The following is a 23,136-nucleotide window of genomic DNA, read 5'->3' on the forward strand; positions in this document are numbered from 1 at the left end:
TTCTTTAAAATTTTGAGATAAAATTTCTTCTAACAGATCAAAATATACCTGAAATCTAGTTCATGGCTTTGTTCTAGTCTCCAGCCTGATCATATTCTTTCCTTTATTTTTTTCTTGTTTCAACCAACTTCTTTTCAATTCCTTTTTTTAGAATCTTTTAAAATTTTTATTTTATTCCTTCCCTTCATTGTGTTTACCATTATTTTTGTATACATATAAATTTTTCTTTCTTTAAAATTTTGGGAGGCAGCTTTTTCTAACAAACCAAAATACACCCAAAATCAAGTGTGTGCTTCTGTTCTACTCACCAGTCTAATATATAGATAGATAGATAGATAGATAGATAGATATTTTTTTCCCCTCCTTTCTTCTCCCAGTTTCAGGTCTCTTCCAATTAGGTTAGTGTGTGTGTATATATATATATATATATATATATATATATATATATATTTTTTTTTTTTTTCTGGTTCCATCACTACCCTTTTAGTATTTAGTTCTCTCATTCATCTATTCTTATCTGGATAAAAGGACAATGAAGAAAAATTCACCTCAAAAAAAAAAAAAAAAGAACTAGAGGCAGATTGGGACCTAATCAATACGGACATTAGTAAGATGTCAGACCTACAGTTTAGAATAATGGCTATCAAGGTACTAGATGAACTAAAAAAAAAACAAAAAAAAAAAAAACAAAAAAACAAAAAAAACATGGAAGACACTAGAGAATCCCTTTCTGGAGAAATAAAATCCTTTTCTGGAGAAATAAAAGAACTCAAGTCTAACCAAATTGAAATAAAAAAAGCCATTAATGAAGTGCAATAAAAAATGGAAGCTCTTACTGCTAGGATAAATCAGGCAGAAGAGAGAATTAGTGATATAGAAGACCAAATGATGGAGAATAAAGAAGCTGAGCAAGAGAGACAAACAACTACTTGACCACGAGGGGAAAATTTGAGAAATAAGTGATACCATAAGATGAAACAATATTAGAATAATTGGGATCACAGAAGAAGAGGAAAGAGAAAGAGGGGCAGAAGGTATATTGGAGCAAATTATTGTAGAGAGTTTTCCCAAACTGGCAAAGGGAATAAGCATTAAAATCCAAGAGGCACAGAAAGCCCCCCTCAAAATCAATAAAAAATAAGTCCACATGCCATCACCTAATAGTAAAACTTACAAGTCTTAGTGACAAAGAGAAAATCCTAAAAGCAGCCTGGGACAAGAGGTCTGCAACATAAAACACTAGAAATATTGGATTGCCAGCAGACCTATCCACAGAAACTTGGCAGGCCAGAAAGGAGTATGATTTATTCAAGCACTAAATGAGAAAAATATGCAGACAAGAATACTACATCCAGTTAAGCTGTCATTGAAAATAGAAGGAGAGATGAAAAGGTTTCAGGACAAACAGAAACTAAAAGAATTTGCAAACACCAAATCAGTCCTACAGGAAATATTGAAAGGGGTACTCTAAGCAAGAGAAAGCCTAAAATAACAGATCAGAAAGGAACAGGGACAAGAGTCATAGTCACCTTAAAGGCAATACAATGGCACTAAATTCTTATCTTTCAATAGTTACCCTGAATGTAAATGGGCTAAATGCCCCAATCAAAAGACACAAGGTATCAGAATGGATTAAAAAAAACACAAAAACAAAAAAGACCCATCGATATGCTGTCTGGAAGAAACTCCTTTTAGACCTAAAGACACCACCAGATTTAAAGTGAGGGGGTGGAAAACCATTTACCATGCTAATGGACATCAAAAGAAAGGAAGGGTGCCAATCCTATATTGGATAAATTAGATTTTAAGCCAACGACTATGATAAGAGATGAGGAAGGTCACCATATCATATTTAACGGGTCTGTCCAACAAGAACATCTAACAATTTTAAATATCTATGCCCCGGGATGACTGGGTGGCTCAGTTGGTTAAGCAGCTGCCTTCGGCTCAGGTCATGATCCCAGCGTCCTGGGATCGAGTCCCAGATCGGGCTCCTTGATCATCAGGGAGCCTGCTTCTCCCTCTGCCTCTGCCTGCCATTCTGTCTGTCTGTGCTCGCTCTCTCTCTCTGACAAATAAATAAATAAAATCTTAAAAAAAAAAATAAATAAATATCTATGCCCCTAACATGGGAACAGCCAATTATAGAAACCAATTGATAACAAAAATCCAAAGAAACACATCAACAATACTACTATAATAGTAGGGGACCTTAGCATCGGGGATCATCTAAGCAAAAGCATCTAAGCTCAGATCATCTAAGCAAAAGATCAACAAGGCAATAAAGGCTTTAAATGACATGCTGGACTAGATGGGGCTCACAGATATATTCAGAATATTCCATCCCAAAGCAACAAAATACACATTCTTCTCTAGTGCACATGGAACATTCTCCAGAATAGATCACATCTAGGTCACAAAGCAGGTCTCAACCAGTACCAAATAATGGGATAATTCCCTGCATATTTTCAGACCAGTGAAACTAGAACTCAACCACAAGAGGAAAGTAGGAAGGAACTCATATACATGAGGCTAAAGAGCATCCTACTAAGGAATGAATGGGTCAACCAGGAAATTAAAGAAGAATTGAAAAAAATTCATGGAAACAAATGATAATGAAAACACAACGGTTCAAAATCTGTGGGACACAGCAAAGGCAGTCCTGAGAGGAAAATATATAGTAATACAAGCCTTTCTCAAGAAATAAGAAAGGTCTCAAATACACAACCTAACCCTACACCTAAAGGAGCTGGAGAAAGAATAGCAAGGAAAGCCTAACTCAGCAGAAGAAGAGAAATAATAAAGACCAGAGCAGAACTCAATGAAATAGAAACCAAAAGAAAAGTAGAATAAATCAACAAAAGTAGGAGCTGGTTCTTTGAAAGAATTATAAGATTGGTAAACCCCTGGCCAGACTTATTAAAAAGAAAAAAGGAAAGGACCTAAATTAATAAAATCATGAATGAAAGAGAAGAGATCATAATGAACACCAAAGAAATACAATTATAAGAATATATCATGAGCAACTATACACCAGCAAATTTGACAATCTGGAAGAAATGGATGCATTCCTAGAGACATTTAAACTACCAAAACTGAACCAGGAAGAAGTAGAAAACCTGAACAGATGCATACCCAGTGAGGAGATTGAAGCAGTCATCAAAAATCTCCCAACAAAGAAGAGCTCTGGGCCAGATGGCTTCTTTAGGGAATTCTACTAAACATATAAAGAAGAATTAACACCTATTCTCCTGAAACTGTTCCAAAAAATAGAAATGGAAGGAAAACTTCCAAACTCATTTTTTGAGGCCAGCCTTACCTTGACCCCAAAACTAGACAAAGACCTTATTAAAAAGGAGAATTACAGACCAATAACCTTGATGAACACAGATGCAAAAATTCTCACAAAAATATTAGCCAATAGGATCCAACAGTACATTTAAAGGATTATTCACCATAACCAAGTGGGATTTATTCCTGTGCTACAAGGTTGGCTCAACATCTACAAATCAATCAATGTGATGCAATACATTAATAAAAGAAAGAAAAAGAACCATATGATATTCTCAATAGAGGCTAAAAAAGCATCCTTTGTTGATCAAAACTCTTCACAGTGTAGGGATAGAGGGTACATATCTCAATATCATCAAAGCCATCTATGAAAAACCCACAGCAAGTATCATTCTTAATGGGGGAAAACTGAGAACTTTTCCCCTAAGGTCAGGAACATGGCAGGGTTGTCTGCTATCACAACTGCTACTCAACATAATACTAGAAGTCTTAGCCTCAGCAGTCAGACAACATAAAGAAATAAAAGTCATCTGAATTGGCAAAGAAGTCAAACTCTCACTCTTTGCAGATTATATGATAATTTATGTGGAAAACCCAAATGACTCCATTCCAAAACTGCTAGAAGTCACACAGGAATTCAGTAAAGTGTCAGGATATAAAATCGATGCACAGAAATCAGTTGCATTTCTATACATCAACAGCAAGATAGAAAAAAATATATAAATTAAGGAAGTGATCCCACTTACAATTGCTCCCAAAACCATAAGATACCTAGGAATAAATCTAACTGAAAAGGCAAAGAATCTGTACCCAAAAAACTATTAAGTGCTCATGAAAGAAATTGAGGAAGACACAAAGAAATGGAAAAAATTTCCATGCTCATGGTTTGGAAGAACAAATATTGGGAAAATGCCTATGCTACCTAAAGCAATCTACACATTTAATGCAATCCCTATCAAAATACCATCAATTTTTTTTTCAAAGAAATGGAACAAATACCCTAAAATTTATATGGAACAAGAAAAGACCCTGAATGGCCAGAGAAACGTTGGAAAAGAAAGCCAAAGTTAGCGGCATCACAATTCCAGATTTCAAGCTCTGTTGCAAAGTTGTAAATCATCATGACAGTATGGTACTGGCACAAAAACAGACACATAGATCAATGGAACAAAATAGAGAGCCCAGAAATGGACCCTCAACTAATCTTTGTCAACTAATCTTTGACAAAGCAGGAAAGAATGTCCAATGGAAAAAAGTCTCTTCAACAAATGGTGTTGGGAAAATTAGACAGCCACATGCAGAAGAATGAAACTGGACCATTTCCTTACACCACACATGAAAATAGACTCAAAATGGATGAAGGACCTCAATGTGAGAAAGGAATCTATCAAAATCCTTGAGAACACAGGCAGCAAATTCTTCGACCTCAGCCGCAGCAACTTCTTCCTAGAAACATCACCAAAGACAAGGGAAGCAAGGGCAAAAAATGAACAATTGGCATTTCATCAAGATCAAAAGTTTTTGCACAGCGGAAATAGTCAACAAAACCAAAAAACAACCAACACAATGGGAGAAGATATTTGCAAAGTACATATGAGATAAAGGATTAATATCCAAAATCTATAAAGAACTTATCAAACTCAACACCCAAAGTACAAATAATCCCATCAATAAATGGACAGAAGACATGAACAGACATTTCTGCAAAGAAGACATCAAAATGGCCAACAGACACACGAAAAAGTGCTCGACATCACCCAGCATCAGGAAACTACAAATCAAATCCACAGTGAGACACCACCTCACACCAGTCAAAATAGCTAAAATTAACAAATCAGGAAAGCACAGGTGTTGGCGAGGATGTGGAGAAAGGGGAACCCTCCTACACTCTTGGTGGGAATGCAAGCTAGTGTAGCCACTCTGGAAAACACTGTGCATGTTCTTCAAAAAGTTGAAAATAGAGCTACAAGCTATGACCTACAACCCAGCAATCACACTACTGGGTATTTACCCTAAAGATACAAATGTAGTAATCTGAATGGGCAAGTGCACCTATATTTTAAAGCAGCAATGTCCACAATAACCAAACTATGGAAAGAACCTAGCTGTCCATCAACAGATGAATGGATAAAGAAGACATGGTATATAAAGGCAATGGAATACCATGCAGCCATGAAATCCTGCCATTTGCAAAGACATGGATGGAAGTAGAGGTATTATGCTAAGCAAAATAAGTCAATTAGAGAAAGACAATTATCATATGATATCTGATATAAGAAATTTGAAAGGCATGGTGGGGTGTCATGGGAGGCCGGGAGGGAAAAAAAAATAAAACAAGATGGGACTGGGGAAGGAGACAAACCATAAGAGACACTTACGGGGAAAAGAACTTAGGGTTGCTGGGGGGTGGAAGGGAGTGATAGGGTGGTTGAGTTATGGACATTGGGGAAGTTATGTGCTACAGTGAGTGCTGCAAATTGTTTAAGACTGATGAATCACAGACCTGTACCCCTGAAGGAAATAATACATTATGTGCTAAAACACAAAATAAAACAAAACAAAACAAACAAACAAAAACACAACCCAACTATATATTGTCTCCAAGAAACTCACTTAAATATAAAGACACAAATAGTTTAAAAGTAAATGAATAGAGAAAAACACACCATGCTAATAGTAATCAAAAGAAAAAAAAAGCAGGAGTAATTATATTAATTTCACAAAGAGCTGACTTCAAGATAAGGAAAATTATCAGGGATAAAGACATTGCAAATGGGGGAGCCTGGGTGGCTCAGTGGGTTAAGCCGCTGCCTTCGGCTCAGGTCATGATCCCAGGTCCTGGGTTCGAGCCCCACATCGGGCTTTCTGCTCAGCAGGGAGCCTGCTTCCTCCTCTCTCTCTGCCTGCCTCTCTGCCTACTTGTGATTTCTCTCTGTCAAATAAATAAATAAAATCTTAAAAAAAAAAAAGACATTGCAAATGGATAAAACAATAAGTCCTCCAATAAGACACAACAATTCTTAATACATAAGTAACTAAGAACAGAATGCCAAATTTTGTGAAAAAAAAAAAAAAAAAAGACTGATAGAACTGCGAAGAGAAATAGGTGAGAATGCACTATCATATTTGGAGATGTCAATACCCTTCTTTCAGAAATGGACAGATCCAACAGGCAGAAAGTCACTAAGGATATATCTAAACTCAACAACAACTTTAATAAACTAGATGTAATGGATACCCATTGAATATTCCATCTAACAACAACAAAATAGACATTTATGTCAAGCTCACATGAAACATTCACCAAGACAGACTATATTCTGAGCCATAAAACACACCTTAACAAATTTAAAATAATAGAAATCATGCAATGTCTGCTCTCAGACCACAGTGGAATTAAACTAGAAATCAATAACAGAAAGATAACTGGGAAATCCCAGAATACTTTGAAATAAAGCAATGCACTTCTAAATAAAAGAGAATCTAAATCAAAAGAGAAATCTGAATAGAAATTAAAAATCTATTTTAAACTAAATGAAAATTATAAACAACTTACAAAAACCTGCGAGATACAGCAAAAGTAGTATATAGAGAAAAATTTATAATTTTGAATGCATATATTTAAAAAAGGAAGAAAGACCTAAAATAAATCATGTCAGAGTCTATCACATAAAACTAAAAAAGAAGAAGAAGAAGAAGAGCAAATTAAATCCAAAATAAGCAGAAGAAAAGAAATAATAAGAATTAGAGCAGAAACCCATGGAATTAAAAATAGAACATCAATAGAGAAAAAGCAATGAAACCAAAAGCTATTACTTTAAAAAAAAAAGATCCATAAAATTAATGACCTTCTAGCCAGGCTAAGTAAGAAAAAAAGAGGGAGAACACAAGTTACTAATATCAGTAATAAAAGCAGTGGCATCATTACAGATTCCATAGAAACTAAAAGGATAAAAAAGAATGAAAAAAGTATGAACAGTTCTATGCCCCTAAATTTAATTACCTAGGTGAAATGGAACAATTCCTTGGAAGACACAATCTATCAAATCTCACACAAGAAGAAATAAATTATGTGAATTGGCCTATATCTATGAAAGTAATTGAACTAATAATTAACAACTTTTCCAAACAGAAAGCATCAGACCCAGATGTGTTCATTGGTAAATTTTACCAAACATTTAAGAAAGAAGTTTTATCAATTGTCTATAGTCTCTTTCAGAATATAGAAGTGGAGAGAATACTTAACTCATTCTGAGTTCAGCATTACTCTAATGCAAAAACCAGACATTAAAAGAGAAGGGATTTTAAGAAAAGAAGTCTGAAGACCAATATTTTTCATGAACAGAGCTTAAAAAATCCTCAGCAAAATATTACCAAACTGAATCCAAAGAAGATTTGTAAAAAGAATTATGCATCATGGCCAAGTGGGACCTATTCCACGTTGCAAGGGTATTCAACATTTAAAAATCAATGTAATCTATCTCATTAACAAACTAAAAAAGAAAAATCACAGAATTACACTAATAGATGCAGAATGAGCATTTGACAAAACCAACACACATTTACAGTAAAAACTTAGTAAACTAGGAATAGAAGAGAACTTTTTCAATTTTACAAAGATATTTACAAAAAACTTACAGGTAACATTGTTCTTTTTGATGAGAAACTCGAGGTTTCCCCATTAAGATCAGGTACAAGGCAAGAATGTCCAGTCTCATCACTCATTTTTAATCAAAAGTATAGTAAAGAAAGAAAAGGAAAGTAGTTTGGGAAGGATGATGTAAAACTGTTTCTGTTCTTAGATGACATACTCTTTTATGTGGAAAATTCAAAATAACTGACAAAAAAAAAAAAAAAAACCACACACACACACACACACACACACACAAAACTCTCCTAAGCAGTTAGAGCAAGTTGCAGAATACAAGACTGATAGAGATATAGAAAACTCACTGCTTTTCAATGTACTAACAATGAACCAGTGTAATTTGAAACTAAAAATACAATGCCATTTACATGAGCACATCCCCCCAATCAAATGCTGTAAAAAATCTAACAAAATATGTACAAGATCTATTTGGGGAAAACTACAGAACTCTGATGAACAAAACCAAGGAACTAAATAAATGGTTCTGTGTTCATGTGAGAGACTCAACATTGTCAGGATGTAAGTTTTTTTTTTACCTTGATCTACACATTTTAATGCTATCTCAATTAAAATATCAGCCAATCATTTTATGGATATTGATAAACTTACTTTAACATTTATTTGGAAGGTTATACATATGAAGTTCATATGGGGATGCAAAAGATATAGCAGAGTAATCATTGCAACATTTTTGGAAAAGAACAAATTTAAAGGACTGATGCTACCCAACTTCAGGACTTACTATAAAGCTAAAATAATCAAGACAGTATGATATTGGTGAAAGAGTAGACAAATAGATCAATGAAAAAGAAGTAGTCTACCAGTAGACTCCCATAAATACAGTAAACTAATCTATGACAAAGTGGCAAAGGTAATATGATAAAGCAAAAATAGTCTCTTCAATAAATGATGCTGGAACAACTGGAAATTTATATGCAAAAAAAATCTAGATGCATCTCTCATAAAAACTAACTCAAGATAAATTATAGACCTAGATGTAAAATGCAAAACTATGAAACTCCTAGAAGATAACATAACAGAGAACCTAGATGACCTTGAGGATGGTGATGTCTTCTTACATACAGCAAAAAACCACACAATCCATAAAAGAAATAACTGATTACTGTTAATTGAAGCTGGACTTCATTTAAAACTTCTGTTCCACAAAGACAATATCAAAAGAATTAGAAGACAAGTCCCAGAGTAGGAGAAAATATGTACAAAGATGCAACTGATTAAAGACTATTATTCAAAATATACAAAGAGCTTTTAAAGAAGTTGTTTAAGTTTGTTTAAGAAAACAAATGACTGATTAAAAAATGGGCCAAAGACCTTAAAAAACAGCTCAGTAAAGAAGATACACAGATGGTAAATAAACATATGGAAAGATGTCCACATCATATGTCATCAGGGGAATGAAAATTAAAACAACAATAAGATATCTCTACATGCCTACTAGAATGTCCAAAATCCAAAACACTGAAAACACCAAATTCTGCAGAGAATGTGGAGAAATAGGAGCTATTCCATTGGTAGTGGGCATATAAAATAATACAGACATGTTGAAAGAGAATTTATCAGTTTCTTAAAAAATTAAATATACTATTACCGTATAATCCAACAATTGCTCTCTTTGGTATTTATGCAAAGCAGTTGAAAATGTGGGTCCACACAAAAAAATATGTGGGAATGTTTATTACAGTTTTAGTCATACTGGACAAAACTTGGAAGCAACCAAGTTGTCCTTCAGTAAGTGAATGGATAAATAAACTGTAGTATATACAGACAATGAAATATTATTCAGAACTAAAAAGAAATGTGCTATCAAACCATGAAGACATGGGCAAAACTGAAATGGTACATAGAGGAAACTTAAATATTACTAGGTGAAAGGAGTTGATCTGAGAAGGCTACATACTATATGATTCCAACTACATGTCATTCTGAGAAAAGTAAAACTGTGGAGTCAATTAAATAGTAAGTGCCAGAGGTAGGGAGGGGTTCAGATAAATGGGCAGAGCACAGAGGATTTTAGGGCAGTGAAAATACTCTGTATATTATAATAATGAATATTGGTTATATTACATTTGTTCAAAGCCATAGAATATACAACAATAAGAGTGAACTGAAATGTAAACTATGGACTTTGGGTTAAAAGGAGGTGTCAAAGTAGGTTCAGCCTTGGTAAAAATGTACCATTTTGGCAAGTGATATTCATAATGGGAGAGTTACACATGTGTGTGTGTAGCAGATGTATAGGAAATCTAGGTATTCCCCTCTAAATTCTATTATAAACGTAAAATTGCTCCCCCCAAAATAAAGTCTTAAAAATTTATTGAATTTGAAGAGCAAATTAGAAGATTCAACAATAGCACTTGGAAACCTTAATATTCCACTTTCAATAAAGGGTAAAACAACAATAAAATCATCAATAAGAAATAAGTAGACCTGAAAAACACTACAAGACAAACAGGCATAATGAACTTCTACAGAATTCTCTAAATTATAGCTGCAAATTGCACATTCTTCTCTATATGCCTCTAATATTTACCAAGATAGACCATATTTTAGGCCATTTAAAAAGTGTCAACTAATCTGGAAGGATTTTTGTCATAAAATAATCCATTATGATCACAATGGAATAAAATTACAAATCAATACAGAAGAACAATTTGAAAATTGGCAAATATGTGAAAATAAACATCTTAGTCCTAAAAAAGAAATTGGGTTGAAGAAAGAAATTGCAAGGAAATTTTTAAAAAATAGTGAGATGATTGAAAATGAAAACATTCCTACTAAATATTAAATGCAATGAAAGAACATAGAGGCCAGTTTATAGCTATAAATAACTATTTTTTAATATTTTTTTTATTTTTAATTGTAGTAAAATGCACACAGCAAAACTTCCCATCTTCACCATTTTAAAGTTTACTCTTCAGTAGTGTTAAGTATATTTACATTGTTGTGCTTAATTTATATTTAAAGGCTATATCAGAAATGGATTATTAATATAGCCTGAGAATCATAACTAAAGAGATCCTAAGCAAATTTCAGGTGCCAATTTTAATTAGCAATAATCACGCCTCAGATAAATCTCATTGGCTATGAAACTGCCACTGCGCAAAGCTTCAGGTGCCCATTTTAATTTACAAGTCATTTTCTACCAAGAATATAAGGTGCAAAACTGTAACTTAGCTATGAAAGAAAGCAATAACAAAGTTTTACATGTTTGAATCTATCAATCTGTTTTTAAATTTCAATAATGCTTCTCTGGAAAATTACCAAAACTCCCTAGCTTATTGCTGCAGAACTTCAAAAGTGTCATAAATAATATTATCTACAATAAGGTCAAATTCCTGCTGTCATCTAAACTTTTAATTTAAGAATAGAATTTTCTAACAGAGAAAAAAATAGAAGTTTCTGACAGAAAAATAAACTTTAAAAATTCAATATAGTTAATATTTTAGATAGTTATTTATATAACGGAAGATAATGATTCACATTAGGTATCTTCAAATGTTATAGAAACAAAACATTGTTCTTACTGGAAATCACAACACTTAAAATCAGCCAGGCGGCTCTGTTTAAATGGGGATAAGGGTGGGTATTCCATAAATTTCACAGCTTACACAGTCTCCCTTTCATGCCTAAGAAAGTCTCTAAATTGGATCCTTAGGACCCTGAACATCGGAATTAGATATTCCAAAAATCATTGATATTCAAAACAAAATTTTCGTCCTTTGAGAAAAATGTTGCCATTAGCCTTTCTCTTCCCTCCCTATATTGGTTAGGGATGGCTTCAGCTTTATAGTAAATAAATTAATACCTTTATCTATTAAACTATTAACTAATAAATAGCTTAAATTAGGGAGCATTTTTTCCCTCATAAATATGGAGTTGAGGTGTAGGCATATAGGTACGTATAGGTATATGTGTGCTAGTTCAGCAGACCAAAAATGCCATGAATTCAATTTATTTCTAATTTTCAGTTTCAAGATTCCTGGCTATATTCAAGGCAAGAATAACAGAAAGATTGATGATATTTCCTTAGGTAGAACTGAGGGGTTTTGTTTTATTTTGTTTTGTCTCAGGAATGAAAACATCAGTTTTATCCCAGCAGATCTCTTACATCTTTTGGCCAGAGTGGTGTCATTTGCTCACACATACAACAATCATAGCTAGTAAAAATGAGTTTCTATGAAAGGTTTAGTTATATAATAATTTATTCTTTTGAGAGTTACCCTTCCAAGAGCAGTGGTTTTGATCCTCTACCTAAATATGTTATAATTAAATCAGTAGGGGAAATGGGGGGTTGGGGGAGTGTGAAGAGGTGTATGACTGCAATAGGAAACTGCAATATCTCCTCTGCCAAACACTGTGACTCAATACATTTTTAAACGCTCTAAAACATTGGTAATTTGTAAGGTTCAAACTCATATTAACATTTAAGGTAACCTAAAATGTGTCTATCAAGCAAAGGAAACAGTTGACAAAACCAAATGGCACAGAATGGGAGAAGATATTTGTAAATGTCTTATCAGATAAAGGGCTGGTATCCAAAATCTATAAAGAACTTATTAAACTCAACACCCAAAGAACAAATAATCCAATCAAGAAATAGGCAAAGACGCGAACAGACATTTCTCCAAAGAAGACATACAGATGGCCAACATACACATGAAAAAATGCTCAACCTCACTCGTCATCAAGGATATACAAATGAAAACCACAATGAGATACTATCTCATAGCAGTCAGAATGGCTAAAATTAACGGGTCAGGAAATGACAAATGTTGGCAAGGATGCCAAGAAAGGGGAACCCTCCTACACTGTTGGTGGGAATGCAAGCTGGTGTAGCCACTCTGGAAAACAGTATGAAGCTTCCTCAAAAAGTTGAAAATAGAGCTACCCCATTGGGTGCCTTGGTGTCTCAGTCAGTTAAATGTCTACCTTCAGCTCAGGTCATGATCCCAGGGTCTTGGGATGGAGCCCCACACCAGGCTCCAAGCAGGGAGCCTGCTTCTCCCCCTCCCTCTGCCTGCTGGTCCCCCTGCTTGTGCTCTCTCTCTCTCTCTGTGAAATAAATAAAATCTTGAAAGAAAGAAAGAAAGAGAAAGAAAAGTATGAAAAGAAAAGAAAAAAAAAAGAAAGAAAAGAAGAGCTACCCTATGACCCAGCAATTGCACCACTGGGTATTCACCCCAAAGGTACAAATGGAGTGATCCAAAGAGGCATCTGCACTCCGATGTTTATAGCAGCAATGTCCACAATAGCCAAACTATGGAAAGCCCCTAGAAGTCCATCAACAGATGAATGGATAAGGAAGATGTGGCATATATATATATATACATATGTATATGTATATATATATATATATATATATGTATAAAATTGTGTGTGTGTGTGTATGTGTATATATACACACACATACACACATACTGGAATACTACTCAGCCACCAAAAAAAAAAAAAAAAAACAACAAACCACCAAACAAGAAAGAAATCTTACAAGGACATGGATGGAACTAGAGGATATTTTGCTAAGTGAGATAAGTCAAGTCAATCAGAAGGACAATTATCATTTGATCTCACTTATATATGAAATTTAAGAAACAAAACAGGATCATAGGGGAAGAGAGGAAAAAACAAAATAAGACTAAATCAGGGAGGAAGACAAACCATAAGAGACTCTTTAGTCACAGGAAACAAACAGGGTTGCTGGAGGGGAGTGGGGTGGGAGGCATGTAGTAACGGGGTGATGGACATTAAGGAGGGGATGAGATTTAACAAGCACTGGGTATTATATAAGACTGATGAATTACTGACCTCTGCCTCTGAAACCTGTAATATATTGTATATTAATTAATTGAATTTAAATAAAAATAAACAAATAATGTGTCAAGAATTACATTTTAGTAAAACTTGGCTTAATACAATTAACAAATTTTAGAAAATATTTTTGGAGATGATCTAATTAACCAGATTTTTTTGTTATTTTATGTATGTATCTATGTTTTTATGTTATTTTATGTATGTATCTATGTATGTATGTATGTGTGTGTGTGTGTGTGTGTGTATATATATATATATATAAAATTGAGTTAAAATGAATAGTGACTTTAGATGTCCAAATAGCTTTAGGGTTATGGCATTTCATAGGAAAGAATAAAAGAGAAGAGAAGAAATCCATCAATTAAAAGTAATAAAATTAAAGAATTAATTAAATGGGTTCTTATGAAACAGAATGAGATAGAATTTCAGTTTGGGTTTCCTTGAAATCAGCCTAGGAGGGGTTGGGAGTTGGTAGTTTACTTTGGGGTTTTCCCAGAAAGCATAAGCAAGGAGCCAAAAAGAATGACAGAAAATAAAAAGTTATTGTATGCCATCTATTATTGAGGCCAGTCCTGTAGGCAAAGGAGAGGGGAGCTTGATTCCTAATGGGATGTTCTGAGGAGGATATACAATGTTTGCCTGAAGGGTGAGAGAATGGGCTATTTACCCACTGTCTCTGTTCCCTATTCTTTCTTTCTTTTCTTTTCTTTTTTTTTTAAGATTTTATTTATTTATTTGATGGAGTGATAGAGAGAGAGAGAGAGCACAAGCAGGAAAAGTGGCAGGCAGAGGGAGAGGGAGAAGCAGCCTCTCTGCTGAGCAGGGCACATGGTGCAGGGCTTGATCCCAGGACCCTGGGATCATGACCTGAGCCAAAGGCAGCTGCTGAGCCATCCAGGTGCCCCTGCCCCCTATTCTTGAGGATTCCTTCCAACATTAACTCAATCACTGGTTATCAGAGTCTCAAAGAAGACCCTGGCCGAAAGTTGCACAGTGCACATTTGAGTCAGGATTTTGTTAGATTGAGAGGAGCCTGAATTGAACTCTCTACCATAATTTCAGCTAAAAAGAGTAGGGGCTAAGAAAAAGTTAGGTGGGGCACCAGAAAGGTATGCTGCAAATGGTGTAAGATTTTTAAATTTTACAGAATTTGAAGATAAATTATACAATAAAAAGGAAAGGGTATTTTTAAAGTTAAGGGAGAAAATAAAAACAACAGACTACAACCTTGTTTTCAGATACAGGGACAATAAAAGTTATTTTATTCAAATGTTTCAAAACTTGAAACAGTAGGTATTCTTATTCCCAATTTAAAGAGAAAATAACCTATCCAAATTCCTACAGGTAATAATAGATAAATCTGGGATGTAACCCCTACCCTCTTGTGACGTTTAGTTTGTCCTTCTTAAAATACACCATTTATTTTCTTGAGTTAAAAAGGTCCTTACCTTGAGTAAATCTGGTTATTAGCTCCCCATTTCATACAGGCAAAACAGATTTTTAATTGTGATATACAGGGTTCCTCCTATTTCTCGTCTCTGCCTATTCCTTCCCTGTAAGACTATGATTAGTTCTGGGCCTGTCATTAGCCCCAGTGGCTTGACCTGCACAAGCTTACCTTATCCCTTCTAACATGAGTTTCCCTCTAATTGGAACATTATGCCTCAGATCCCTTCATCCTTTCAATCTCAGCACAGATGGTACCTTTCTTTGGAAATCTCTCTCTTTTTTTTTTTTAATTTTCTTTTTTTAGGATTTTATTTATTTATTTGACAGAGATCACAAGTAGGCAGAGAGGCAGGCAGAGAGAGAGGGGGAAGCAGGCTCACTGCCAAGTAGAGAGCCAGATGTGGGGCTCGATCCCAGGACAGGGGGATCATGACCTGAGTTGAAGGCAGAGGCCTCAACCCACTGAGCCACCCAGGCACCCCATCTTTGGAAATCTCTTGACCACCCTCCCTGCCCAGATTAGATTAGACACCCTAGTGAGTCTCCTGTCTTTATTTCCACAGCTCTCTGAAAGCAGGAACAGTGCCATCCCTTTTCACTGTGCCTACCCACACACCACTTTCTCATGCTTCTGCTACTTCTTTGAGAATGATTCTTGAATTCGTTCTTTTATACCTTTCTAAAACTCGGTGTTTCCCATGCATTTGTTCTGAGCTCACTTCTGTTTTTATTAAATGTTCTCCCTGGGAAAAATCTCATTCATTTCCCTGATTCCCAAATACCAACCTTATCTGAGCAATTCCCAAATTCACTTAAGCTCCTAGCACCCTATGAATAAAAACAAAAAAACAAAACAAAACAAAACAAACAACAACAACAAAAAAAAACTTCTTTCAGTGGGTATCCTTGTTATTTCTACCTGTGGTGTAACAGGCCCATGGAAACCAAACACATGCAAACAGAACTGGAATGCTATACAGATATCTTTCACCATCTTGTAAAACTGTTCCTTTGGTGTATATTTTGATGCAATTTCCATTAATCCCTATGCCCAAACCATACAGTTTACTGTGATTTGGAATAATAGAATGTCCTAATGATTATTTTAGAAATTTTAAAAAATATTTAATCATTTTTATTGGAAAAAAAGTGAGCAAAGGAAAAAAGTTTCTTTTATGTCAGTTTACTTCAATGGACAATTTTGTAATCACTGTGGTAATTGATTCAGGCATTTATCACTAATGGGTATTAGAACTAATGAGATAAAGTTGAGGAGGAACACAATATTTATAAAGCATCTCTGTAAATTACCTATTAATTAGAAAAAGAAAACAGTAACTTCTTAGCGAGGAAACCTGGCAAACAGGATCTTAACTAAATGATTAATTTAATACCTGAATAAAGGCACAAGCCAGCAACCTGTGCCTCCTGATAGGATACACTGAGAGGAACAAGTATCACTCTCTGTAATGTTCCCATCAAAGATGCATAATCTGAATATGCCATGAGGAAACACCAGCTGAATCAAACTGAGATCAATTGCACTAAATAACTGGACTGTACTCCTCAAGTATATCAATATCATGAAAGACAAAACAATATGTAAAGGCATTCTAAAATAAAAATGTAGAGACAAGTCAATTACATTCAGTATGATATCTGAAATACAATCTTGAAACCTAAAAGATAAATAAATAAAATTAATGCTACAAATGATTCTTAAAAAACATTGTCAAGTTTATAAATGTTTACAAATGTCATATGAATGTTTGTATTTTTTCCTCCAAGCAAACAAACCTAAGCTTTGGTGATAGTCTTTACTACTATGGTTAACTTTGGTGAATGTAGATATGGATATGGCATAATGGATGCTTTTGATGAACTGGTAGTTTTCTACATTTTGATATGGGTAATAGTAATATACAGTTGTAAAATTATATTGATCTTTACATTTAAGATTTGTAAACTTTATATAATTCAATAATATCAATAATTGGATCACATGTGGGTTTATTTCTATTGATTTATTTTTTTTTCCTTTTGGTTTCAGTCATCTGGTCATGTGTGGAATATTGATTAATTTTATGTGAAATGCTGAGATTGTACCTGAAAAATTATAGAGGGAATATTGGTTTCTTTTAGTAGGCAGATAAAATATAAGCAAATGGTGATACAAATTGGGATTAAGGAATCTGAAGGACAGATTTCAGATTTTTGTGAGAGGAAAGCTTTATGTATTTTTTAGCCTCTTTTGAAGGTTTGTTAGTTTTATTTTATCTAATATTATTATGATTAGTCTATTATTATTACTATTGTTTTTGTCATTATTATTATTTGCTTTCTTTCTTTTCTTCCTGTCCCTGATCTGCACAGCTTAGATATCAGCAAATGTCTTCAGAAGAAAACAGCTGTCAGAATGTTGGCTAATTTCTCAGGTTTCCCTTTGGGTCTATGAAAGGGAAACAAAAACCAACCAAATAAACAAAAACAACAACAACAACAAAAAAAAACCCTCTTCTGTCTACTTTCAGCATCCTTCATTTCTGACACCAGATGTATGAGGATTTCCCAAACCAAGTAGTTCTTCAATTCTCTGTAGATTCCAATTGGGTATTCTCAATTCAATTCAATTCTGACATATCTACCTGAGGTTAATGCAGACTGACCCCACAGGTTTATGGTTCAGTCCTAAAAGACCACCCTACTTCAAATGCCAATCCCAAGTCTCAGGTTGTTATACGTGTTTCTGACCAATTGGCTATAAATTGGAGGTTCCCATGATCCCTTCATTGGCTTTGATAGTTTGCCAGAACAGCTCACAGATCTTAGGAAAAATATTACCTGTTTGACTACTGGTTTATTGTAAAAGGATGCAATTCAGGAACAGCCAGATGAAAGAGATTCATAGGGTATGTGGGAAGTGACACAGAGCTCATGACCTCTCTGGGCATACCACCCTCCCAGCACTTCCATGTGTTTACCAACCTGGACGCCCTCCAAACCCCATTATTTAGGATTTTATGGAATCTTCATTACATAGGCAAGATTAATTAAATCATTGGTTATTAATTCAACCTTCAGTTCCTCTCTATAGTCCTTCTAGTGCAGAGGTCAGTCAGGGATGGGGATGAAAGTTCCAACCCTGTAATCACCCTGGTTGGTTCCCTTGGTGACCTCATTCTGTGGTTATCTAAGAACTTTCCAAAAATCATCTCATTAACATAAACTCATGTGTGGTTATGAATAACAAAAGACATTTCTTTTGCCTTTGTTGCTCTGGAGCTATTTCAGGAACCCAGGACAAAATACCAAATATCATAACAAATAATGCTCCTATTGCTCTTATCGCTTAGGAAATTACAAGGGTTTTAGGAGCTGCTGCCAGGAACAGGGATGAAGATCAAATATTTGTTTCTTTTCTCTTTTTTTTAAGATTTTATTTATTTGACAGAAAAGAGATCATAAGTAGGCAGAGAGGCAGGCAGAGAGAGAGGAGGAAGGAGGCTCCCTGCTGAGCAGAGAGCCCCGCTGTGGGGCTCAATCCCAGGACCTTGGGATCATAACCTGAGCGGAAGGCAGAGGCTTTAACCCACTGAGCCACCCAGGTGCCCCACAAATATATATTTCTTATTACAAATCACAACGAAACAATTTGGAAACCTGTCTTCTTATATCCTGTTTTAGTAGCACCAAAATCTTTTTTCTACTTTTTCTACTCAGTCAAAAGAATCTTCCACAAGCTCTACTTATATAGTTTTCTATTTCTTCTCTATGACACTTAATTTGAAATAGCGAATGCCCTGCAAATATGGGACTTGCCTCTATATATTTAGCCTTCTTCTGCATTTTAGCCCTTTAAAATTTCTAGGGCCTATTGGTCTCCAAATCTCTTCAAACAGCTTTCCCCCAAACTTACGTAATTGTTTTAAGTAAGATTAAAGCTACTTCTTCACACTTGTATTTAAATACACTTTTAAGGGGCGCCTGGGTGGCTCAGTGGGTTAAAGCCTCTGCCTTTGGCTCGGGTCATGATCCCAGGGTCCTGGGATCGAGCCCCGCATCGGGCTCTCTGCTCTGCGGGGAGCCTGCTTCCTCCTCTCTCTCTCTCTGCCTGCCTCTCTGCCTACTTGTGATCTCTCTGTCAAACAAATAAATAAAATCTTAAAAAAAAATAAATAAGTAAATACACTTTTAACAATACATTTATGGCAAGGTTTGAATTTTTCTGATAAAATGGAAAGCATGCTGTTTAATCACATTGACAATTTATAAACTACTTATTACATAATATTTAGATTTAAAACTAATTTCATATTAAAGTGCAAGTTGGAATATATTTTTATATATACCATAGGTAAAACTTTTTCATGATGTATTGTTTTTATTTCTATAATTTTTTTCAATTATACTTTTTTTAAATTTAAATTTTAGTTAACATACAGTGCAATATTGGTTGCTGGAGTAGAATTTAGTGACTCATCATTTATATACAATACCTAGTGTTCATTACTTGTGTCCTCTTTAATACCCATCACCCATCTAGCCCATCCCCAACCCACATCCATCCATCCATCAATCCTCAGTTTGTTCTCTATCATTAAGAGTCTCTTATGGGGGTTGTCTGGCTGGCTCAGTGGGTTAAGCCTCTGCCTTCAGCTCAGGTCATGATCTCAGGGTCCTGGGATCGAGTCCCACATCGGGCTCTCTGCTAGGCAGGGAGCCTGCTTCCTCCTCCCTCTCTCTCTGCTTGCCTCTCTGCCTACTTGTGATCTCTCTCTGTCAAATAAATAAAATCTTTAAAAAAAAAAAAGAGTCTCTTATGGTTCATTTCCCTTTCTCTTTTTCCCCCACTTCCTATATGTTCATGTGATTTCTTAAATTCCACAAATGAGTGAGAGCATATGATATTTGTCTTTCTCTGACCAACTTACTTCACTTAATATAATACACTCTAGCTCCATCCATGTTATTGCAAAAGTCAAGATTACATCCTGTTTTGATGGCTGAATAATATTTCATTGTGTGTGTGTTTGTATATCTCTATATATAGATATATAGTTATATATTTGTCCTTTGTGTATATATATATATATATATATATATATATATATATATATATACACCACATCTTCTTTAACCATTCAGTTGATGGACATTTGGTCTCTCTGCATAGTTTGGCTGTTGTTGATAAAGCTGCTATAAATTTTTGGGTGGATGTGTCCCTTCAAATCTGTATTTTTGTATCCTTTGTATAAATACCAAGTAGTGCAATCACTGGATCCTAGAGTAGTTCTGTTTTTAAGTTTTTGAGGATTTTCCATAGTGTTCTCCAGAATGGCTACACAAGTTTGCATTCATACTAGCAGTACAAGAGGGTTCCCCTTTCTCTGCAACTCACCAACATCTGTTGTTTCCTGTGTTATAAATCTTAGCCATTTTGACAGGTGTAAGGTGATATTTCATCATGGTTTTGATCTGTATTTCCTTGATGATGAGTGATGTTGAGCATTTTTTCATCTGTCTCTTAGCCTTCTGGATGTCTTCTTTGAAAAAGTGTCTATTCATGTCTTCTGCCATTAAGAAATGGATTTGTTTTTTTGGGGGGGGGGGTGTTCAGTCTGATAAATTCTTTATAGATTTTGGATACTAACATTTTATCAGATACATCTTTTGCAAGCATCTCCTACCACTCTGTAGGCAGCCTCTTCGTTTTGTTGATTTTTTTTCCTTTCCTGTGCAGAAGCTTTTATATCTTGATGAAGCCTCAATAGTTCATTTTTTATTTTGTTTCCCTTACTTACAGTGATGTGTCTAGTATAAAGTTGCTGTGGCTGAGGTCAGAGAGGTTTCTGCCTATGTTCTCCTCTAGGATTTTGATGGTTTCCTGTCTCACACTTAGGTCCTTCATCCATTTTTATTTTATTTTCATGTAAGGTGTAAGAAGGTGGTTCAATTTCATTCTTCTGCATATTACTGTCCAGTTTTCCTGAAACCATTTGTTGGAGAGACTTTTTTCCATTGGATATCCCTTTCTGCTTTGTTAAACACTAATTGACCGTACAGTTGTAGGTCTGCCGAATGTTTTGAACTGATGAAATACAGTTGTAATAAACACTTAATTGTCCTTCTCTGGTGATTCTCACATCTGTGTCAGCTCTGGATCATTTTTAGATGATTGATCTGTCTTTTCATGAGGGGTTATGTCCCCTGCTTCTGGGCATACCTCACTGTCTTGGATGGAATGCCAGACAGTGAGACTGTTACCTTGTTGGTTGCTGGATGTTTTTGGTATTTTCTATAATTTTGAGCTTTGTTCAGGAATGCATTTAAGTTACTTGGAAACAGAAATCATTGCTGGTGTTGCTTTAATGATTTGTTCAGTGGTCCAGAGCTGCTCTCAGTGGAAGGTTAATGATGAGTTCCTGATACTATGGCAAGACCTCCCTGAGTCCTCCACTCTATGCCTCATGAATTGGGAAGGCTTCTTTTTTTTTTTTTTTTAGTTTATCTGTTGGGGACAGGCTCCATGCCCAGTGCTATATGAGCACCAGGCCCTGTTCCCTCTAATGCTTTCAAATAACTGCCCCCTGAATTGGGGTCACTGCCTCCCATGGATAACCTGAGCAGGACCCTGTTGCATGGGGGGAGGGCTCTTTCACAGCTCTCATTAGTTGACTTTCCTCAGCTCAGTCCTCCCCCATAAACCACCTTGTGGACTCTCAGCTCAGTGTCCTCAACTCCACTAGGTCTACTAGTGGTCTACTAGTTCTCTTCAGTTTCCCCTCCCCTGTGGCTTTCTTGGAAACTCTCTGGCAGCAGTTTCATGGAGCAATTGTAGGGTTCCACTCACCTGTATGTTTCCATGTCTCCGGGACAGCTGTTCTCTTTGACTGATGCTCAGTATCTTGGAAATCTGCATTTTGTGGCTCTTGTGTGGTTTTGTTGCTGTTTTGTTTGTTGTTTCAGGCAGGAGAGTAAACCAGTTTCTGTGAGTCCACATTGGTATGACTCCTCTTTGTCCCCAGGGAGAAGAGAGAAATACAAAGCAACTTTACCAAAGCACTGATGGGCTAAGCACTAAAAAGAAAAAGGAGCACAAATTTTCAGACTTTGTTTCAGAGACCCTACTGTAGAATTTCTAAGAAGACTCCAAAAAGCATGAATGCAGTTCCCCTCTTCAACAACTTATGCAACCAAACATTCATATTTGGGGAAATTGCAGGAGTCAGCACAGCCAAGTACAATGGATAAGGCTCACCCCGAAGAAACAACTTCTGTGGTCATGACATTTTCCCTCTCCCGCCCATTTCATTAAGATATTAGAAATGAATGAATCTGAGATTCTAGTTCATTTTCTCCATTTATTGAGATAATCTATTCATTGTCATTGTCCTTTTTTCATGTTATAATTGGTCTTTTTCCTGGAATTTTTCAATATATATCCTTATGAATGAAAACTGAGAGCCATCTAAATGACTCCTAGTTTTAGTGGCAAAACAAAACAAAATATACTTCCAGGAATGAGAATATGCATATAGTTACTTCAATACTGTTAAAATTAAAAAAAAAAAAAGTTACAGGTATTTTCAAATTTGAAATTCCTTCTTGGTAGTTGATCCAGGGGAAAAAATATATATATATATTCTCCCCCCATATAAAAACTTTGCACTTTTGGCTAATTCAAACTGTATTCTAGCACTGTTTTAGGGATGATCATACAGATCATGAAGATTTCTTCCTAGTGTTATCTATGATGGGTTAGCAGGAGGGGCTCCATAAAATAATCTAGATTAAAAAATTGTTCAGCTGTCGGTAAACTCTGTCTTGCCTCAGTCAATATTATCACTTTGATTTGTTAACAGATTTGGTGTTGGGAGTATTACCCATGATTAATAGACTTAGGTTACATGTCTTTA

At 35.3% G+C, this 23,136-nt stretch overlaps 2 non-coding genes across 2 annotated transcripts; both read right to left on the minus strand.

Annotated features, from left to right (window-relative positions):
- Positions 1-10,925: 10,925 nt before the first annotated feature.
- LOC125089471 (U4 spliceosomal RNA) lies at positions 10,926-11,067 on the minus strand. Its single transcript, XR_007123957.1, has one exon. It is a non-coding gene; the product is annotated as a U4 spliceosomal RNA (small nuclear RNA).
- Positions 11,068-22,370: 11,303 nt separating this feature from the next.
- On the minus strand, positions 22,371-22,535 carry LOC125090297 (U1 spliceosomal RNA). The gene has a single exon (XR_007124283.1). It is a non-coding gene; the product is annotated as a U1 spliceosomal RNA (small nuclear RNA).
- Between the last annotated feature and the right edge of the window lie 601 nt (positions 22,536-23,136).

Source organism: Lutra lutra, chromosome 1 (genome assembly GCF_902655055.1).
Source record: "Lutra lutra chromosome 1, mLutLut1.2, whole genome shotgun sequence".
Classification (NCBI taxonomy): Eukaryota; Metazoa; Chordata; class Mammalia; order Carnivora; family Mustelidae; genus Lutra; species Lutra lutra.